The sequence below is a fragment of the Macrotis lagotis genome, chromosome X (assembly GCF_037893015.1).
Source record: "Macrotis lagotis isolate mMagLag1 chromosome X, bilby.v1.9.chrom.fasta, whole genome shotgun sequence".
Lineage (NCBI taxonomy): Eukaryota > Metazoa > Chordata > Mammalia > Peramelemorphia > Peramelidae > Macrotis > Macrotis lagotis.
In genome coordinates, this window is record NC_133666.1 from 104,584,048 (window position 1) to 104,604,084 (window position 20,037).

Below are 20,037 nucleotides of genomic sequence, written 5' to 3' on the forward strand. Positions count from 1 at the left end.
AATGCTGGAATTTTCTTAATCTATCTTCCTGGCTTCCTCCAAGACTCTCCCCTACACCCCCACAATTCTGCGGGAAAGATTCCTCTCCCCTCCAAATGCTGCCAACTCTATTAATAGATTCTCTCTCAAATTATCTTTCATTTGTACTCTTATGTATCTGATATGCTTTGTGTTGTCTACCCTATTAAAATATTGGTTTTTTTGAGGCCAGGAATTGTCTTTTGTTTCTAGTATTCTCAGCACTTAGCACAGTGCCTAGATAGAATATAGGGGGCACTTAAAAATGTTTATTGACTGGCTGAGTAAAATGGAGCAAATGCAATACTTTTCCCCTATTTCTACTGTCTTGTCAACTCTTGAGGCTAAACATTACCAGAATTTTTAAAGAACTTCTGTGGATACTATTCTGGTTGCCTTTAGAAATTCTTCAGATTCCAGACAAAGACCAAAACATATAACTAAAACAGAAATAGGCATTCAATATTGAATTAAAGACTTTTTCTCCCATTAAAAATACTCAATATATTCTTAGGTTCATTAGTACTTTGTGGGTACCCTCAGCTGGAAAATGGAAAAATTGACTTAAATAGGAACCTTTATCATTATTATTATTATTATTATTATTTTAGGATTATGCAAGGCAGTAGGGTTAGGTGGCTTGCCCAAGGCTGCACAGTTGGGTTATTATTAAGTGTCTGAGACCGGATTTGAACCCAGGTACTCCTGACTCCAAGCTGGGTGCTTTGTCCAATACGCCACCTAGCCACCCCTTACCCTTATTATTTTTCCTTCTCCTTGTTCTTCACAATGACATTTATTGCAAACCTTCTCAAGGTTATGTTTCACTCAAAATATACATGTTTTTAAACTATAAATTAAATTTTATAAATTTTAATATTATTAATAAAATCTACTTGTTACTTTCAAAATTGTATTGTTTATGCTTCTTAACTTCCATCTGTTCCCTTCTAAGCATTGGAATGTTTCAAAAGGCTTTTATTCCACTTTGTCATCCTTTTTTGTTACCTTCAGATCATCTCTAGTCTCAACCCCACATCCCTTAACCCAACTTTGCAATGTAAGATTTTCTTACTTTCTTCTAGCTGCTACTCCCCAGAGCTTTCAAAGTCCCCAAACTAGGGCTTCATGACTTGTATAGAGCCTTCTCAATGGAGCACTCTACTCTAGTTGCCTTATTGGCTACACATGTCATGTCTCTGATCATACTGATGCTCAATTGGTTGAGGGAACCCCTTTTATTGTCCATGGGATACCACTCTCAGGAGGAAGAAATTACATGCAGTTTATCATTAAATGACTATTGGAATTTGAGAAGCTTCAAGAATTTACTAGAATATTATATGAGTTGTTTGCTTTCTTTTCAGGCAGTCATTTGGGCAGAAAAACAATTATAATTTTTTTTAAGAGAGTCCATATTGACAAGTCACACAATTCATATAAACCAGAATTAGCACTTTCATCTTTATCTCTTCTCTTTTGGAGACACTGAAGATGTCTGAGGGTATTTATGAAAAAGTGGAATATGAAGGAGATGAAAGGATGAAATTAGATACAGTGTTCATATATAAAGTGTGCTTTGGCAAGGAAAACACATGTGAGAAGCTTTACAGGAGGAAATAAAAGAGAAAGACATCTAAGTAGAGTGAGGAAGAAAGGAAAATAAAGTCTTGTTGATGGCCTCAATTTTTTCTGTGAATCGTGAGGTAAATTTCTCAGCTTTTAGGTGCCATGGAACTATCTCTGTAGCTGAAATGAGAAACTTAAGGAATTATTATTTTTATGGGAATAATAAAATGTATGTTGAAAGGTCCTATAAATGAGGACAGTAAGTGAGGTGGACAGAGAATATGAGTCAGGTACTGAAGTCACTGAGAAAATATAGAGATTATTGGAGGTTGGGGGAGAGAGAATGGGCAGTAATAAAAGCAACCAGAATCTTGATTGATAATGTAACCACTAATAACTAATCCCATTGTATCAAAGGCATGCTGACATCCTGAAGAGGAAGGATTCACAATTTCAAATGTCTTAGCATAACTGATAGTCACAGTTCTCCTGGTAACTGGAAATATCTCCTATAGTGTTCAACCCTATCCTAAATTGAAGTCAGCTCCCTTCCTTTGATGGACAAGTTAGAAGTAGCTTATTGGATCCCACTTTTAACAGAGAAATGATATAAAAATCTTTTCCGATAGTCCATTTTAGGGGATTGGTTGTCTAGCCAGATGATCCATGTAAACCTACATAATCAGCAAACTTAGAGGAAAAATTAATAAATGCATATGTTAATTACTTTTGAAGTCAAACTCTGGAGGTTAATATTTGTCCCTTATTAGCACAAACTCTGAAAGTTGATGCATATTTAATCAAATTATTATTTTAAAAGCTGAACTCACTACCCCTCAACACTCATGTGCTATGATTATATTAGACTAGAGATTTAGGGTACCAGAAACTCTCTTTGTCAAGCTATGATCAGTGTCCACCAGTTATTTTTACTTGTAACCATAGCTTTGAAAAGGCACTTTATGTTTGTTATCCCCTACTCCCAATTCCTTGATCTAACTTCTAACCAATGACTGTTTTGGTCATGTCCACATTTCTCTAAGATATTCTTTGAATGGTTCCCTAAAAAAAAAAATAAAAATTGAGATGGGTCTAATTCAATATTACCAGCACTGGCAGGAATAAAAAATGATCCTAAATAAGTCTTTATTATTATTCCCCAGTCTTTATTGGGATTGATCTTCAAAAAAAAGGAACTAAAATTATAGATGTCTAGTTTACAATCTGTGGTTTGTAGAAGTTCTTGGTTTTCTTTTTCTTTTCTCCTGTTACTTTGCCATAGCTCCCCTCCCCAGCCACTGCCATTGCTCTCTGTCAGTCTTTCTTTCCCAAATGGGACACCACCCTGCCCAGATGGTCTATAGTAAAGACAAGAAGTAAAGTGATGATTTTTTTTTTAATTTGGGAAACTGTTTTAATTAGTCAGTCAGGAATTTTGTAATCTGCTGACAGGGTTTCTGAATAGCCAGAACCCCACTCTTCTATTTCAATACATGTCTCCTAAAAGTTTGTATAATTGCTAAAATCATCTAAATGAAGTTTTTAAAAAAGGTTTTCTCCCACAAAATTTTTTCCTGTATTGGGACTAGAAATAGTTTGTTTCTTTTGGGGGGCTAATAAGAGATTTGGAGCTCTTTGATCTGCTAGAGAATATCTGAATTTTTTGCAATGCAGATTAATGAAGAAAACGTGAGAAAGTAGAGTTCTAGTAAGACCAATGTCTGTAACAACAGTATGTACAGTCTAAAATACAGTTAAAATATAAAAGAAAATCGGGTATGAGTTTGAAAGATTAGGAAAGTGAAAAAAAGGCTTAAGCAATAATATGGAGGGCAGATAAGATTTGGGGACAAATGTAGGAAATACCCTCCATGCATCAGCTGGGTAGCAGAAGTACCATGTACTCTAAGCCCCTCATATCCCTGGAGAGTTACTCTGGGTGCCCTTGTACAAGTTTCAGATAGTTTAATCATGTTGAGAGAGGCAAGAAAGTTTGACTTTGTTTTAAGTAGGAAGATTGCAGATGAGTATTTTGTAGTTTGATTTGAAAGTCAATAAATACCATAAAGGTGATGGATCACTATTGTTCTATAAGATATAATGAGGGATGTGACTTCAGAATAGCCTGGAAAGACTTGCATGAATGATGCTGAGTGAAGGTAGCAGAACCAGAATATTATATACAATAACAACAACATTAGGTGATGATCAACTATGATGGGCTTTATCCATTTCAGTAGTACAATTATCTAAGACAATTCTAAAAGCCTAGTGATAGAAAATACATCCACATCCAGAGAAGGATTTTAAATACAGGCCAAAGCTTACTATCTTCAAATTTTAAAAAACTGATTTGGCATTATGCTTTTTTCCCCCCTCTATTTTTTTCTGTTTCAATTTGATTCTTCTTTTACAACATAATTAATATGGATCTCAGTTTAGCATGACTATAGATGTATAGCCTATATTAGATTGCTTTCTGTCAGGGGAAGGAGAGGGAAGAGATGGAGAGAGAAAAATGTAAAGATCAAAATCTAGCAAAAGAAATTACTGTTGAAAACTACTATTAGGGCTGGGTAGGTGGCACAGTGGATAGAGCACTTACCCTGGAGTCAGGAGTACCTGAGTTCAAATCCGACCTCAGACACTTAATAATTACCTAGCTGTGTGGCCTTGGGGAAGGCACTCAACCCAATTTGCCCTGCAAAAACCTAAAAAAAACCCTTACTTTCAGCATGTAGCTGGAAAAATAAATAAATAACTATAATTAAAGAAAAGAAAGGTAATAGAAATCTCTAAAACAATTCTAAATGAATCCAACAGACAAACCCTGAACACTTTTTCAATTCAAGATATCTTGAACTTCAGGAAACGTCTGTCTCTGTTGGGTAAAAGGGGAAGACAGTCCAGCACTGTCAGGGAATGAGGAAGGCAGCAGGAGGTTCGTAGCTACAACAGAGATTATGACAAAAACTTTTGCATCCTGGCAAAAAAATACAGCATATGTCAAACCAGCAATGTGAGTCCCAACCCCAGAGCAAAAGGCATGCTGCAAATTCCAGAATTCCAGGGCAACAGCTAGGTTAAGCTAACTCAGGGAGCAAGTCACCACTAGACACCTGGTGTCCAGCACAAGCAAACGGAAACTCTGACTCCTTGATCCCCAAGAGGAAAACTCAAGTTTTAAAATGAGGAAAAAGCTCAAAAAGAGTCCTAACTGCCCAGTGAAGAGGGCAGAGAGAAGTCTAACACTGTGCTAAGGTCTTCTGGCTTTTCTTCAGAAATAATATGAAAGAAACCTCTTTAAAGAAATTCAATCGACAAAACCCAGGAAAAGAAGCTAGGAGAAAAGCATTTCCCAACAAGTTCAGTCTCAGGGTAGCATGGGCTAGCTGGGGGAGAGAGAGCAGAGAGTCAGTGGAGGGGCAGCAGGGTGAAGCAGAAAGACCGACCTAGGCCACTGAGGCTTTGGCTGTGGGAGTGGAGGTCCTACACAGAAAGTTTCAGAGTACAGCTGAACATCAATTTGCTAGGCTTGGGGCTGTGAGCTCCATACTTTCAGTAGAGCCTTCTTCCCAGAAGAAACATAGAAACAACCCTCCCAGCACCCCTACCCCCCCCAGACTCAGGTTTAGGCACCACAGCTCCCTCAGCTGAATAGGGTGATTAACTAGCTTGCCCCAGGGTGCAGGCCACATTGTTCAAGGATAACAGTATCCAGTTGCAACCCCCCACCCCTCCAGGCCTAGGAAGAAGGCTTCAAATGAAAGTCATAGATGCTCCAGAGAAAGTAACCATCACCCTCTACTGGCTGGCCCATGTGGCATTACTAAAACTTGTGAGTAAAGCCTCAGGAATTTTCAATACCAATGTTCTGTGAACCAGCCTCTCCCAAGACAAGATCTTACGAAAATGAAGAAAGGCCAGCAGTAGGGGGTCCCATTAAAAACTACTTTGAGAACAAAGATCCTAACACAGAGAGATTTAGAACTTCTGAGGAGAATATGAATTGATCTCCAGCCCAGAAAGACTTCCTAGAAGAAATCAGGAAAGAATTGATAACTCAATACGAAAAATTGAGAAAAGAAAATTAATACCTTGCAAGAGAAAATTAATATTTCTTGCAGGCGGCTAGGTGGTGCAGTGTATAAAGCACCAACCTGTAGTCAGGAGTACCTGGATTCAAATCCTGTCTCAGACACTTAATAATTACCTAGCTGTGTGGCCTTGGACAAGCCACTTAACCCCCTTTGCCTTGAAAAAATAAAATAAACTTAACATCTCACAACAAGAAAAGAAATCCTTGGAAAAATACAATTAGACAAATAACAAAAGGAAATAATTATCTCAAAACATCAATTAGAAAAATGGAAAACTCCTTCAAAAATAGAATTGATCAACTGGAAAAGGAAATGCAAAAGGTAAGTGAAGAAAAATTGTTTTCTTAAAATAAGAATGGAATCTGTGGAAACTAATGACTTCATGAAAGAACAAGAAACTGTTAAACAAAAGCAAAAAATCAAAAAAAATAGGAGTAAATGTAAAATAATTCATCAGCAAAGCCACTGACCTTGAGAGTAGATCTGAGAGAGACAACTTATGAATCAGGAAGCCATTACTGAACTCCCTAAGAAAAAATCTTCAGGGCCAGATGGATTCACAAGTGAATTCTATCAAACATTTAAGGCACAATTGCTTCCAATTCTATATAATCTCTTTGGCAAAATAATTGCCTAACTCTTTTTATGACACCTATATGGTCTCAATACTTAAAGTAGGAAGAGTCAAAAGAGAGAAAGAAAATTATAGACTTATCTCCCTCATGAATATACATGCAAAATCTTAAATAAAATTTTAGCAAATTGACTACAGCATGTTATCACTATGATCATACATTATGACCAAGCAGGATTTATCCCAGGAATGCAGAGTTGGTTCAATATTAGGAAAACTGTTAGTTTATTAGGAAAATTGTTAGGTTAATTAACTATACCAATAACAAACCTATCAGAAATCATATGATTATATACTGAAATTTTTGACAAAATGTAGCACCCATTCCTAATAAAAGCACTAGAACAAAAAAAAAAAACAAGAGAGAGAGAGAGAAAGAGAGAGAGTTACAGAGAGAGAGAGAGAGAGTAGGAATGAATGGATTGTTCCTTAGAATGATAAGTAATATCTATTTGAAGCTATCAACAAGCATTATTTGCAATGAGGATAAGCTAGAAGCATTCCCAATAAGATCAAGGGTGAAACAAGGCAGCCCATTATCACCACTACTACCCAATATTGCATTAGAAATGCTAGCTTTAGCAATAAGAGGAGAAAAAAAGATTGAAGTAATAAGAACTGGGAAAGAAGAAACAAAACTCTCACTCTTTGCAGATGACATGATGGTATACCTAGAGAATCCTAGAAATCATCTGAAAAATGACTAGAAACAATTACCAACTTTATCAAAGTTGCAGGATATAAAATAAACCCTCATAAATCTGTATCATTTCTATATATTACTAGCAAGATACAGCAGCAAAAGCTACAAAGAAAAATCCCATTCAAATTTAAATTCAGACAATATAAAATCTTAGGGAGTCTACCTGCCAAGGCAGACTCAGAAACCTTTCGAAAATAATTTTACAAAACATTTCTCACACAAACAAAATCAGATTTAAATAACTGGGCAAATGCCCTACCAATCAAAATTCCCAAAAATAACTTTAATGAGTTAGAAAAAATTGTAAGTAAATTCATTTGGAGAAATAAAAAGTCAAGAATTTCCAGGGAATTAATGAAAAAGAGTACAAAAGAAGGTGGCTTAACACTATCAGATCTAAAATTATATAAAGCATTAGTCATCAGAACTGACTGGTATTGGCTAAGAAACAGAGTGGTGCCTCAGTGGAATAGATTAGGTGCAAAAGACATAGCAGGAAATGATTGTTGTAATCTGGTGTTCAATAAACCCAAAGAGTCCAGCTTCACTCTCTTCAATAAAATCTGTTGGGAAAATTGGAATTTGGTGGCAGAAACTTGGATTAGACCAACATCTCATGCCTTATACCAAGATAAGATCAAAATGTGTACAGGACTTAGACATAAAAAAACAACATTGTAAGTGAACTATGAGATCAAAGATTAGTTTACTTGTCAGATCTATAGAAAAGGAAGCAGTTTACAACCAAAGAAGAGATGGAGACCATCATTAAAAACAAATTAGATAATTTTGATTACATTAAATTCAAAAGCTTCTGCACAAACAAAAGTATTGTAACTAAGATCAAAAGAAATGTACTAAGTTAGGAAATAATTTTTACAGCTAGTATTTCTGAAAAAGGACTCATATCTAAAATACCTAGAGAACTGGGTCAAATTTATAAAAAAAACAAAAATCACAAGCCATTCCCTAATTGACAAATGCTCAAAGGATATGCAGATGAAATTTACAGATGAGGAGATCAAAGCTATGCATAGTCATATGAAAATTGTTCTAAATCATTCATTATTAGAGAAATGCAAATTAAAGCTTCTCTGAGGTACCACCTCTCTCTCTCAGACTTAATATGACCAGAAACGATAATGATCCATGTTAGAAGGGATATAAGAAATCCAGGACACTAATGCATTGCTGGTGGGACTGTGAACATTTCTGGAGAGCAATCGGGAATTATGCCCGAAGGGCAATAAAGAAATACATACCCTTTGATCTAGCAATATCACTACAGGGTCTGTGCCATGAAGCCATCATGAAAAAAGGGTTAAAAACTTCACTTGTACAAAAATATTTATAGAAGCCCTGCTTGTGTTGGCAAAGAATTGGAAATAGAGTGAATGTCCATCAATTAGGGAATGACTAAACAAATTGTGGAATATATATGTTATGGAACACTATTGTTCTATTAGCAACCAGGAGGCATGGGAATTCAGAGAAGCCTGAAAGGATTTGCATGAACAGATGCTGAGTGAGATAAGCAGAGCCAGTAGAACATTGTATACCATAACAACAACATAGGAGTGATGATAACACTGATGGACTTGCTCATTTCATCAGTGCAACAATCAGGAACAATCTTGGGGTATCTGCAATGGAAAATACCATTTATAACCAAAGAGGGAATTTGTGGAACAAAAACCGAAGATTATTACCTTTTATTTTTTTTAAAAAAAAGGTATTTTATTATGTAATTTCGCTATCTCATATTTTATTTTTTTTCCTCTTAAGTATATGATGCATTCGATTTTGATCAATATATAGCATGGAAACAGTGTAAAGAGTATCAGACTTCCTCTGTGGGAGGTCAGAGGAGGGAAGTGAGATTGGGGGAAAAATTGTAAAATTCAAAAACAATAAAAATTTCTTTAAAAAGTTGATCAATTCATAAAAAAGAGAGTCTTAACCAGAGCAAACTACTATGACAACAAGGAAGATCGCAATGCGATCTCAGAAGAAAGTAGTGACAAGATATCTTCATGAGAAGCTTCAAAAAGGATTAAGAACTGATCTCAAATTCAAAAATATTCTTACTTTATCTTTTTTGTTGTTGTTGTTTTGTACAAGGAAATGGGGCTAAGTGACTTGCCCAAGGACACACAGCTAGGGAATTATTAAGTGTCTAAGGTTGGATTTGAGCTCAGGTGCCACCTAGCTGCCCCTCAAAAAAAATTCTTAAAAGAACTCAAAAAGTATTTTAAAAACTAACTAAGAGCGGTAGAAGAAAAATTGGGGATAGAAATGAGAGCAAAGCAGGAGAATTGTGAAAAATTGGAAAAGGAAGCAGCAAAAATGACTGAAGAAAACAGTACATTCAAAAGTAGAATTTGCCAAATGGAAAAAGTGATTCAAAATGTAAATGAAGAAAGTAAAGCCTTAAAAACTGGAATTGAACAAATGGAATGTAATGACTTTATTAAGACATTAAAATTCTATCAGAGAAAAATCAAAAGACTGGAATAATAGAAGAAAATGCAAATTACACCATAGGAAAAAAAACAACTAACCTGATCCAAGAGAGAGTTTAAGACTAATCAGACTGTCTGTAAGGCATGATCAAAAATAGAGCCTGGACAATTTCAGAAAATTATAAAGGAAAACTGCCCTAAGAGAGATCAAAAGCAAATACTGCACTCAAATTCCAGAATTATCAGTAAAAAAAGAGAAAATACTACAAGCAAACAGAAAGAAACAATTCAAATCCATAGGAGTCATTATCAGCATTACACAGGATTTAGCAGTCTCAAAAATAAAGGATTAGAGGGCCTGGAACATGATATTATGTAGGACAAAGGATCTTGGATTATAACCAAAGATCAATTACTCTGCAAAATTCAGCATACTCTTTCAGGGGAAAAATATGGATGTTCAAATGAAATAGGGGACTTTCAACGCTTCCTATATAAGAGCCTGGAGCTGAACAGAAAATTTGTTTTGCATTACAAGATTCAGGAGATGCATAAAAAAAGATAAAGGGAAATAAAAATGCTAGTTAATAAGACTAAACTGTTTATTGTAGCTTGAGAACTATATTTCTATTTGTACAGTTCAAATTCTATTAGAGGTTGTGGGAATTAACTGATTATGTGATGATATTAAAAAGCAATTAAGAGGGGCTGCTAGGTGGCACAGTGGATAGAGAACTGGCCCTGGAGTCAGGAGTACCTGAGTTCAAATCCAGCCTCAGACACTTAATAATTACCTAGCTCTGTGGCCTTGGATAAGCCACTTAACCCCATTGCCTTGCAAAAACAACTTCACAAAAAAACCAATTAAATGAACAAAAGGATTGTACAGGGAGAAGAACAGGGTAAATTACAGAAAATGCATAAATAATCTGTTAGAGTAGAGGAAAAGAAGGGAGGGGATGAGCACTGATTGAATCTTACTCTCAATATATTTGGGTTAAAGAAGAAATAACATACAGTCCTAATTGGGTTTAGAAATTCTCCTTAATCTACAGGGACAAGGGGGGGGGAGGAAGAAAGGGGAAGAAAGGGTGACATAAGGAAGGGCAAACTTAGGAGGGAAAAGGAGAAAGAAAAAGAGAGAATTGACAGAAAGGAGGAGAAACTGAGGAAGGTGATCAAAAATAAAATACTGTTGGTGAGGTATATATGGTGAAAAGAGAGATAAATGCATCAATGGGGAAGTTGGGCTGAAGGGAAATACAGAATTTGTAATCATAATGGTGAATGTGAATGGGATGAACCCCACTCCTAAGAAAATGGAAGCAGATAGCAGATTAAAAAAATGAATCCTGCAATATTTCCTACAAGAAACACATATGAAGCAGAGAGATAAAAACAGAGTAAGAGTAAAAAACTGGAACAGAATATACTATGCAGTAAAAAAGAAAGGAACATTGGTGGCAATCCTGATCTCAGAAAAAGGGAAAAGCAAAAATAGGACTAATTAAATGGGATAAGGAAGGTGACTACATCTTGCTAAAAGGCAGCATAGACAATAAAGTAATATCTATGCTATATATATATATATATATATATATATATATATATATATATATATATATATATATATATATATATATATATATATATATATACACCAAGTGATATAGCATCCAAATTCTTAGTTAAGTGAGTTACAGGAAGATGTAGAAAGAAATATTATACTTGTAGGGGACCTTAATCTTCCCCTCTCAGGAATGAGATAAATTTAACCACAAAATAAACAAGAAGGAAGTTAAAGAAGTTAACAGAAAGTTAGATATGATAGGACCCTAGAAAAAAATGAAAGGGGATAGAAAGGAATACATTGTACAGTAGTATATATCAACTGCACAAAAATTGACCATGTATTAAATAGGGCAAACAAAATTGACAATCAAAAGTAGAAGGGTAGAAATATTAAATGTATCCTTTTCAGATCATGATGTTTTATAAATTATACATATCAAAGGGCCATGGAAAAATAGACTAAAAATTCATTGGAAACCAAATAACTTCATCCTAAAAATGTGAGTGGGTCAAACAAAAAAAATTACAGAAACAATCAAGAATTTCATTCACGAGGATGACACTGATGAGATAGTATACCATTTATGAGATACAGCCAAAGAAGTTCTTAGGGAAAATTTTATATCTCTAAATAAACATATGAATAAAATAGAGAAAGAAGAGATAAATTAATTGGACATGAAACTTTAAAAAGCTAAAAAAAACAAAAAAAAATAAAATCTCCAATTAAATACCAATTTAGAAATCCTTAAAATTCAAGGAGAGATTAATAAAATTGAAAGTAAAAAAACCTATTGAATTAGTATATAAAATCAAGAGTAGGTTTTATGAAAAAAATGCAAAAAAATTGATAAACCTTTGGTTAATTTGATCAAAAAAAAAGAAAGCAAACCAAATTACCAGTATTGAATATCAAAGGCTAAATTCACAATCAAAGAAATTTTGTACAATTATAAACGAATAAATCTGACAATGTAAGTGAAATAGATGAATACTTACAAAAACATAAATTGCCTATACTAGCAGAAAATAAAATAAAATACTTAACCTCATTTCTGAAAAAGAAGTAGAACATGCCATAAATGAACTTCCTAAGTTAAAATCTTAGGGACAGATGGATTCACAAATGAATTTAACAAACATTTAAAGAACTATTAATTCCAATCATATAAAAAGTATTTGGAAATACAGGTGGAGTCCTACCCAAATACCTTTAATGACAGAAATATGGTGCTGTTACCTATACCAGGGAGAGACAAAAAAGAAAAGATAATTAAAGACCAATTTACCTAATGAATACTAAAGCAAAAATTTTAAATTAAATATAGGCAAAGAGTTTATAACAATTTATTCACAGAATAAAACACTATGATCACGTCAGATTTATATCAGGAATGGAGGACTGGTTCAAAATTTGTAAAACCATTAAGAACAAATCTAACAGAAATCACATAATTATTTCAATAGAGACTGAAAAGGCTTTTCAAAAAAACTACAGCACCCATTCCTATTGGAAACACTAGAGAGTATATCAATAAACTGATTTTCCTTAGAATGATTAGCAGTAGTAGTAGCAGCTAGGTAGCACAGTGGATAAAGTACCAGGCCTGGAGTCAGAAGGACTTGAGTTCAAATCCAGCCTCAGACAACTTAATTGCCTCTGTGTGACCTTGGGCAAGTCACTTAACCCCAATGGCTTACAAAAGAACCAAGTCAAACCAAAACAAATTGATTAGTATGTGTTATATGTATGCATACATTACATATATGTAATGGAAAACCTAGAAGCACCCCCCAAAAAATCTGGGATGATTCAATATTGTACTAAAAATGGTTAGTTTTAAATATAAGAAAAGAAAACCAAATTGAATGAATTAGAATAGGCAATGAGGAAACAAACCTCTTACTCTTTGTGGATGATATGATGATATACATAGAGAATCCTAGAGAATTCACTAAAAAACTACTTCAAACAATTCACAACTTTAATAAAGTAGCAGAATATAAAATAAACTTACATTAATCATCAGAATGTCTAATTCAACCATCAAAACCCAGCAGAAAAAAATGGAAAGAGAAATTCCATTTAAAGTAACTGAAGACAACATAAAATACCGAAGGTACTTATTCAGTGCCATATCAATCAAACTACCAAAAAATTGTTTTAGTTAGAAAAAAGAGTAACGAAATTCAGCTGAAGGAACAAAAGGTCTAATATATAAAGTGAATTGGTATTTTAAAAAAAATGCAAGGGAGAGCACCCTAGATATGAATGAATGAATGAATCTGATATGAATCAGATCTAAAATTATGCTATAATATAGCATTAGTCCACAAAGGATGATGGTCTAGTCATATCAGATCTAAATAAATATTATAAAGTAGCAGTCATCAAAACTGTCTGGTTCTGGACCAAGAAAAGGAGTAGTGGATCAGTGGAAATAGATTAGGTATAAAAGAACCACCAGCAAATGACTATGTAATCTACTGTTTGATAAACATAAAGATTTATGGGATAATTGTTCATTATCTGACTAAAACTATGAAAAATTGGAAAATACTTTGGCAGAAAGCAAGCATAGACCAACAATCTCATAACCTATACCAAGATAAAGTATATAGGTACATGATTTAGGCATAAATCATGATACCATAAGCCAATTAAAAGAGCAAGGAATCATAGGGTGGCTAGGTGGCATAGAGGATAGAGCACCAGCCCTGTAGTCAGGAGTATCTGAGTTCAATTCTGGCCTCAGGCACGTAATAATTACCTAGCTGTGTAGCCTTAGGCAAGTCACTTAAGCACATTGCCTATCCAAAAAAAAAAAACCTAAAAAAAAAAGAGCAAGGAATCATTTGCCTGTCAGATCTAGAGAGAGAGAGTAGAATTTGGGACCAACAAAGAGATAAAGAATATTATCAAAAGGGGCGATTTTGATTACATAAAACTGAACAGTATTTACACAATCAAAACCAGTGCAAGATTAGATTAGAAGGAAAGTAGAAAGCTAGGGAACAATTTTCTGATAAAGACATAATTTCTCAAATAAATAGAGAATTTAGTCAAATTGATAAGACTGTTAAGTCATTCCCAACTGATAAATGGTCAAAGGATATGAACATTTTTTGATAAAGAAATTAAACCTCTCTATAGTCATATGAAAAAATGCTCTGTCACTAGTAATTAGAAAAATGCAAATTAAAACAACTCTGAAGTACCACTTCACACCTATCAGATTGGCAAATAGGAGAGAAAAGGGAAATGATAAATATTGGAACAAATGCAATTAAACTGGGGTCAACTAGTCTGCTGATCGAGTTGTGAATATTCTTTTTTTTTTTTTTTACTTTTTGTAAGGCAATGGGGTTAAGTGGCTTGCCCCAAGGCCACACAGCTAGGTAATTATTAAGTGTCTGAGGCTGTATTTGAACCCAGGTACTCCTGACTCCAGGGCCGGTGCTCCATCCACTGCGCCACCTAGCTGCCACCCAGAGTTCTGAATATTCTTAAGAGCAATGTTAAACTGTGCCCCAAAGACAATAAAATTGTGCATACACTTTGATCCAACAATGCTACCACAAAGTCTGTATTCCCCCATCAGAAAAAAAGTGAAAAAAACTAGTGTCCAAGAATATTTATAGCAGCTTTTTTTGTCATGACAAAGAATTGGAAATTGAGTTGATCAATGCCCATCAATTGAGGAATGATTGGACAAGTTCTGATATATGAATGCAGTGGCATATTATTGCTCTATAAGAAATCATGAGCAGGTGGATTTCAGAAAAACTTGAAAAGTCTTATGTGAAGTGATACAGAGTGAAATAAGAAGAACCATTATACACTTTGATAGTAACTTTGTGTGATGATCAACTCTGAAAGACTTATGTCAATATAAAAATCAAAGACAATTCTTAAAGACAAATGAAGGAAATGGCATTCACAACTAGAGGAAGAAGTACAGAATATGAATGCAGATCCAAGTATACTATTTTCACTTTTATAAATTTGCTCTTTTTCTCCCACTTCTTTATCTAACCAGTCCAAGTCAAAGAGTAAGATTAGATAATTACTTCATCAATGGTGTTCATTCACCTTTCAGGGTAAATTACATCTACATTTATTATTTGGCATCAAGAAATTTTGTTAGTTATATGACCCAAAGAAAGTTCTACTTCAGTTTTATAAAGGGATAAGGAAACCTATTTCTCTGGATTGTAGTGAGGATCATATAACTGTAACATGCTTGACATAAAACAAATCCTATATGAATGTTAATTAGATGCAATTACATGACTTTTATTAGTGAAAATAGCATACAATACCAATATTCTTGAGACAATTTTCAGTATATAGTAATCTGGAAGTATTTTCAACTAAATTAAGATCTTATGTTTTGATAATAAATTTGTTTTAAGTTTTAAATGCATAATAGTGTTTATGGTATTTATTATGCTCTCCTTAAATTGTGAAATTTGGTAAACAACTGAATCAAAGGAAATTTCTTTTAAAATCTATATATTGGGGCAGCTAGGTGGCGTAGTGGATAAAGCACCGGCCTTGCAGTCAAGAGTACCTGGGTTCAAATCCGGTATCAGACACTTAATAATTACCTAGCTGTGTGGCCTTGGGCAAGCCACTTAACCCCATTTGCCTTGCAAAAGAAAATCTATATGTGTTGGATTAAAATTGCTAACTGATTTTCAAATTGGGCTTTCTTTACTTAGCTGCTAAATTAAGACAGGAAATATATCGATGAATCAGTAGTAAGAAAGCAATAAAACAATCATTTTGGGGGCTTGACTATAAAGCCCACTAGTGCAGGCTGATTGTCTTCCCTTAACCTCAGTCTAAAGAATCTTTGAAACTAAATTATTAGTAAATTCATTATGCAGATTGTATTTATGAATATGAAAATGATTTTCTTTTAAAATTGCTGACTATGTTCTGTAATATTCTAAAGAATTGCAAGTGAAAACATACACACTCAATTGGGTATAGAAATCTATCTTAGCCTAGAGGAAACTAGGAGAGGAAAGTGATGCAAGAAAGGGGGCCAGGGGTAGGTGACAGAAGGGACATAAGATTATGGGAAGAGGTAGTCAGATGTAAAACACTTTTGAGGAAGGACAAGTGAAAGGAGAGAGAAAATAGAATAAGTGGATAGGAGGAATTGGATAGAGAAATATAACTGTGGGAAAACATAGAAACAAATTTCTCTGATAAAGACCTTATTTCTCCATCATAGGGACAAATTTTTAAAAAAATAAGAGCCAGTCTCCAATTGATGAATTATCAAGACATATGAATAACTTTCAGATGAGTTTATCAATGCAATCCAGTTAAACTATTTTTTAAAAAAAAAGTCTTAATGCTATTGATAAAAGACACGTGGGTTAGAGCAATTCTAGGGTATACTACCTTTCACCTACTGAATCAGCTAATAGGATAGGAGAAAATGACAAATGTTGGAGGGGATGTAGGGAAATTCAAACATTGATGCACTGTTGGAGGACTTGTGAAGTGAGCAACACTTCTGTAGAGCAATTTGGAACTAAGCTGAAAAGATTAGGGGATCAAGCCTACCCATTGGCCTAGTGGTGCCATCAGAAGAGACAAAATACAGGAAGAAAAGAACCTATATGTATAGGTATATTTATAACAGTTTTTTTTTCTGGTGGTGGCAAGCAGTTGGAGATTGAAAGGATACCCATCAAGTTGTGGTAAATGATTGATATGAAATGTTCTGATGTGGGGAAAAGATGAACAGGGCACTCTCAATAAAAAATTTACATGAGCAGATATACTATATACAAATAACAGCAATATTGCAGGATAATCAGCAGTGAAAGAACTCTGAAGGACATATGATAAAAAATACTAATCCATCACAAAGATAGAACTGATAATATCTGAATATAGATTAAAGTATACTTTTGTAAATTCTATTTTTCTTATTTCTCTTTTTTGGGAGGGAGGGTAATCTTTACTTTTACAACATGACAATTATGATAATGGTATTCATGACTACAGATTTTTTAACCCATATCAAGTAACTTGTTTTCTCAATGAGGGGAAAGTGAAGTAGAAGGGGGAGAATTTGAAATTCAAGGTTTTGAAAGTAAAGTTGAAAAGGACTATAATTGAAGAAACCATAAACTTCTAAGTTTTTGGATATAATTGTATATGTTAATTTGAAGGGTTATAGCTATTAGCCAATGCTATGTTTCTGGATTTTAAATGAAATATCTTTGTAGGGCAATTTCTAATGACATATTTAAAGACAAAATTTATATATATATATATATATATATATATATATATATATATATATATATTTAGTGAATTTTACAGGTCTGGCAAAAGTTGTTATTGTATATATTCTTTCTAGCTTAGCAAAAAACTTAAATTCCTCATTCTTAGAAAATCCTTTTGGCCAAAGTGATAATTAAGACTTTATTTTGTTTTGTAAAACTTTTGGGATTTAGTTATGATACTTAATGTTAAGGCTGAATAAGAAAGAAATTTCTGTCATTTTAGAAGTTAAGAAAAGGAAATACTTTTAGGGAAAATGCTGAAGTTTAGGGAAAACTTTTGTAAATGTCTTTTCTGTAATTTATAATGGCCTACTAAATTGTCATCTGTAATCTAATTTGATGCTGATAAGCAATTATGTCCAACATATTGGGATTAATGAAGAATTTGGGAACACGAATATTCTTTTTGGAGTCTCATCCTTAGGTGTATGGAGGCCTTGGTCTGCCATTAACTGGGTATTTTTGGTGAAGCAGAAACAAGCAGCTGAACAACCCAGATCTAAAGCTAATGATCTTGACATTTGATATGCATCTGCTATCATATCAGGGGTTAAGATAAGATTCAATTCCTCAAATTTCTCATACTTTCATAATGATATGAGTATAGATAATGGTAAGAATAATTTATGAAACCTATTAAGTAATAAAGTTAAAGTTAAGAACAAAGAAATTCTAAGAAATAAGATTTCGGGGCAGAAATGCTATTAGTGAAGAGTAATAATTTATGAGTTATCTTGAGTCATCCAATTTATGAGTTATCTTGAGGAAATCTGATTTTGACTATTTAATCTGGAATTAGAGCATATGTATAAATGTATGTAAAATGCTTATCACCTAAGTTCAGACAACTGCGGTCTTTGTCTATTTGAGCACAGTTAATAACCGAACATGTCATATAATAGATACTTCATAAAATAACCAACTAAATGACTCTTAGAATTATTATATTTAAATATCTCAAGTTTTTTTCTGTTTGTTATTAGGAATAATAAAGGAAAATAATTTGTGCAAAATTGACAAAATAAGTTGTGATTTTTTCATGAAATTTTGCTGTTAGTAATGCAAGATTATAGTGATTATCTAGGAAGCTCTGCTTATGGGAACTTGCTATTGAAGGACCTTAAGAGACTAATATTGTTATCAGCCTGATTGGAGATATGATCAAGGAATGGTGTTGGGCCAATGATCTATGATGCCTGCAACCCTATGTATATTTAAATGCAAGGGGTTATTATGAGAAAGACTGAGAGAATGACAGTCAACATGAGCTGAGGTAAAATTCCCTGACTCAGTTTCTCTAACATGTAATTTAAAGTCTTCCACCTGGTCAAATTTAAGCCTGGATCAATGCAAGTGGCCATTTATATAATCTTTGCCTGGAATTAATATTAAAATAAGGAAACACTTCTCTTTATTTCCCTGTTCTTTATGACAAAATTTTATAATAATATCAAATGATTAGTATAAAACAACATTAAAGCCTTATCTTATAGACTAATATTGAAGCATTTCTGAATTACTATAGTAAGATGAAGGTAGAAGATTTGAGTTATTTGGTCTACAATTCTCAGATTCTAAACATCTAAGTGGTCAAGTGTTTAGTTTTGGTATCTATTACTAGCTACATATTACTGTATTAGTCCAAATCCTTTAATTTCTTATAATACTCAGGATAATTAGGTGAATGATAAAGATCTGTGAAATTAGGTTATGATTTTTCTATTAAGCAAATATAACTGTGTCAGTTTTCTTTAAGGAAAGGTTTATCAACAAAATTAGTTACATCAGAAGATGCCCTGTGATCTATCTTGAAAATGAAAATGGCACTAGAGATATGTTCTACAGTCCTATGAAAAAATGTTTTAAGTCACTATTAATTAGAAAAATCAAATGCTCTGAGGATTCAGATTGGCTAATATGACAAAGGAAAACAATTAAGGTTGGAGAAGATGTGGGAAAACTGAGATACTAATGCACTATGGAAGGAGTTATGAACTCATTCAATTATTTTGGAGAGTAATTTGGACCTATACCCAAAGGACTTTAAAATTGTGCATATTCTTTTTTTTAGGATTTTGCAAGGCAAATGGGGTTAAGTGGCTTGCCCAAGGCCCCACATCTAGGTAATTATTAAGTGTCTGAGACCGGATTTGAACCCAGGTACTCCTGACTCCAAGGCCGGTGCTTTATCCACTACAACACCTAGCCACCCCTGTGCATATTCTTTGATCCAGCAATACCACAACTAGATCTTTATCCCAAAGAGATCATAAAAAAAGGAAAAAGATAGACATTCACAAAAATATTTATAGTAGCTCTTTTGTACTGACAAAGAATTAGAAATTAAAGGGTATACCTATCAGCTGGGGACTGGTTGAACAAACTGTGGCATGTGAATGTGTTGGAATATTATTATTCTGTAACAAATCATGAGCAGGTGGATTTTAGAAAAACCTGGAAAGACTTCTTACATGAACTGATACTGAGTGAAGTGAGCAGAGAGAACATTTGACACATTAAGAGTAACATTATGTTACTATTAATTATGACAGACAGTTGTCAGCAGTACTATAAACAAAGACAATTCTAAAAATTGTGATGGAAAATGCCATCTATATTTAGAGAAAGAACTATGGAGGTTGAATTCAGATCAAAGCATACTAT

The 20,037-nt window shown here is 33.8% G+C and overlaps 1 protein-coding gene and 1 long non-coding RNA gene across 3 annotated transcripts in view; both read right to left on the reverse strand.

The window, feature by feature from the left end:
• LOC141500978 (serine palmitoyltransferase 1) overlaps nucleotides 1–20,037 on the reverse strand; it is a 524,715-nt gene that overhangs the window by 74,795 nt on the left and 429,883 nt on the right. The window lies entirely within an intron of this gene.
• The window catches only part of LOC141502554 (uncharacterized), a 118,443-nt gene that overhangs the window by 33,303 nt on the left and 65,103 nt on the right, over nucleotides 1–20,037 (reverse strand). The window lies entirely within an intron of this gene.